Source organism: Suncus etruscus, chromosome X (genome assembly GCF_024139225.1).
Source record: "Suncus etruscus isolate mSunEtr1 chromosome X, mSunEtr1.pri.cur, whole genome shotgun sequence".
Lineage (NCBI taxonomy): Eukaryota > Metazoa > Chordata > Mammalia > Eulipotyphla > Soricidae > Suncus > Suncus etruscus.
Window position 1 is genome coordinate 115,695,803 of NC_064868.1, and position 3,586 is coordinate 115,699,388.

Consider the following 3,586-nt stretch of genomic DNA (forward strand, 5'->3'; position numbering starts at 1 on the left):
GTTCTCTTTTGCACTTCTAAATAATTGATTTATTCTCTTTTGCCCCATTCCTGGTTCATTCTTAAAATCAAATTATTTATCCTTCATATATAAATAGCCTGAAAAATCATGATAATAGGTCTTTTCTGTATATTCTTTATCACAATGTAATGCTTATTTTAGAATACTTATCCTCAGTCTTTATTTTTTTAACCTACTGATCATCATCTTTTTAAACTGAACTGCCAGATAGCTAGACATCTTATTATTTTATTTTAAGATATATAGGCTATCTAGATACCTGATGCATACCTAGTAATCAACAATCTTTGATAAATTCATAATAAAATACTTTAGTAAGGTCTGAAATCAATGACTAAAATTTTGAGGCAAGAAATAACAAAAAAACTTTTTTTGCTCTTTGGGTCACACCTAATAACACTCAGGGGTTACTCCTAGCTATGTGTTCAGAAATTGCTCCTAGCTTGGGGGTCCATATGGGACACCAGGGGATCGAACCGTGGTCAGTCCTAGGTTAGTGCACACAAGGCAAACGTCTTACCACTTGGGCCACCACTCTGGCCCCTTTTATTTCCTTTTTTTGAAATAATGAGATTTTTAGTTAATATTTTAGCAAATATTTCTGTTAGAATGCTTTAGCATTGATATGTAATCTGCTCCATATCTCTTTACTCCAATCCTTCAAATAGATCATTAGTGTCCTGAAAATTTGTGATCAAGAATTAATTTTTCTAATTGTAGCTAAGTGCTATTTCTTTGTATTACTTTTTAGACAACCAAACTATCCTAGTCTCATTAAAGAGCCAAAAATGATCATAATACTAATGCTTATTCTAAACATAAAATCATGATAATAAAGAAAAGTCATTCTATATACCATTAATAAATAACAGGAAGCATGTGTCATTCAGAACCCTGAAGAGAGATCATTAAATATTAAGATACTGAGTGTTACTGATAGGCATGTCACACTAGGAAATAGCATGCATTCAATATCTACTCTAATAAGAGACTCAAACCACACTTAAATAAGAGGGGAGGATAACAGTTTCATGTCAGTCAGTTTGAAGGTGATCTGTCTGCTTTTCTTAAATGCTTAAATTTCTCAAATTATACATCATGGTCTAATGGCAAGATTTTATGAACAATGATCTACCATGCCATAAAATCTCATTAAAAAATGACCCCAAAATGTAGTTGAGCAACTCCAATTACAATTAAAGTCGCTATAAGCAAAAGCACTAGCAATTCTACACGTTAAAGATCAGAAAAGGAGAAGATAAGAACCATTAAATATGATCACCAATAAGAAACCATCTATAACTAGAAAATGTTCTCCTTAAACATGGATATCATTTTACTAACATGTACTGAATGGTTACAATGGGCTAGATTTCATTTTTCTTTTTTCCTCCTTTCTTTCTTTCTTTCTTTCTTTCTTTTTTCTTTCTTTCTTTCTTTCTCTTTCTTTCTTTCTTTCCTTCTTTCTTTCTTTCTTTCTTTCTCTTTCTTTCTTTCTCTTTCTTTCTTTCTTTCTCTTTCTTTCTTTCTTTCTCTTTCTTTCTTTCTTTCTCTTTCTTTCTTTCTTTCTTTCCTTCCTTCTTTCTTTCTTTCTTTCTTTCTCTCTCTCTTTCTCTTTCTTTCTTTCTTTCTCTTTCTTTCTTTCTCTCTCTTTCTTTCTCTTTCTTTCTTTCTCTTTCTTTCTTTCTTTCTCTCTCTCTTTCCTTCTTTCTTTCTTTCTTTCTTTCTTTCTTTCTTTCTTTCTTTCTTTCTTTCTTTCTTTCTTTCTCTCTCTCTTTCTTTCTCTCTTTCTTTCTTTCTTTCTTTCTTTCTTTCTTTCTTTCTTTCTCTCTTCCTTCCTTCCTTCCTTCCTTCCTTCCTTCCTTCCTTCCTTCCTTCCTTCCTTTCTTTCTTCCTTCCTTCCTTCCTTCCTTCCTTCCTTCCTTCCTTTCTTTCTTTCTTTCTTTCTTTCTTTCTTTCTTTCTTTCTTTCTTTCTTTCTTTCTTTCTTTCTTTCTTTCTTTCTTTCTTTCTTTCTTTCTCTCTCCTTCCTTCCTTCCTTACTTCATTTCTTTCTTTCTTTCTTTCTTTCTTTCTTTCTTTCTTTTTCTCTCCTTCCTTCCTTCCTTCCTTCCTTCCTTCCTTCCTTCCTTCCTTCCTTCCTTCCTTCCTTCCTTTCTTTCTTTCCTTTTTTTGTAATTTGGATTAACCCAGGATGGTGGTGCTCAGGGCTTACTCCTGACTCTGCACTCAGGGATTACTCATGGTTGGACTGGGGTGGGACATACAGAGTGTCGGGGATTGAATTCAAGTCAGCTGTGTGCAAGGCAAGCACATTATCCACTGTATGTTTCTTTAGGCATTTATAACTTTTATGTCATCTAAACTCTACAATAATTAAGAGTTAAGTTCTATCATGCTGCTCACTTTCTACTAAGGAAACAAAGCTAATGGCTCATCAATATTTAATAGAAAAGGTAAAATTTGAAGCTATGTATGACTGCAGGCTTAAAGCTATTACTTTAAGTTAAGTTAGACCATTGTTTACTACAGGGAGAAAATTAACTAGAGAAAAATAAATTCCATTGTACATGCAAAATTTCAAGACTCATCTATCTTTTTCAAATCATAAACTTTGCAAGTTTATTGAACCAACATCATTGAGTGTACTAATATTATTTAAGTCAGAAAGTTCCTTCTGTAACATTTGATATTATCTAAAAGTTATTATAGACCAAATATATCAATATTTTTTTAATTTTCGGGGGGGAGTTTTCGGCCACACCAGTGACGCTCAGGTGTTATTCCTGGCTATGCACTCAGAAATCGCTCCTGGCTTGGGGAATCATATGAGACACCAGGGGATCGAACCACGGTCTGTACTAGGCTAGCGCAGGCAAAGCAGACACCTCACTGCTTGCGCCACTGCTCCAGCCCCATATATCAATGTTAACTTAATGTGCTCAGTTAAGCGGTGGGCTTTTTCTAGGCAGTCTCACTTTTACTCTCCTGGCCTTTTTCATGCAAAAGTATAATAGGTGCTAACAGCAAAAAAAATCCTTTTGTGCCAAATAAAACTAGAAGAAAGTCATATGAAAAGCAAAGTAACAAACCATTTACACGTGTTGTGATCATAAAGACTTGCACTTAAGACAGTAACTTTTGTAACCTTGGACTACAGTTTATTATCAGCCTCAAAGCTAATAACTATCTATCTTCACTCTAATAAAAACCACTTCAATACAAGTGCAAGTCCTAAGTCTTTATTTGCTTCAAGGATAACTCTGATGATAGAAGTTTCCAATTCATGTCTCCTCTTTTCAACTAGGTAAAATGCCCTGTATTTCCTCTGAGATAATCATAGGAGTCATTAATGAAAATCACCTCAAAAAGAACCAAGGATAAAATTCAACACAAGGCCTCTTATGAAAACTCTCACCAGCATTAGAGAGTACATTAATAGCGGGCATTTTACTTCATAAAGATAAAGGTGCTTCTGATTCTAAAAGATCAGATCTAGCAGGAAGTGAGAGTCAATAATGAATCTGACCTAGGAGCAGGAATATTTATTATCATGTGATAAAAAA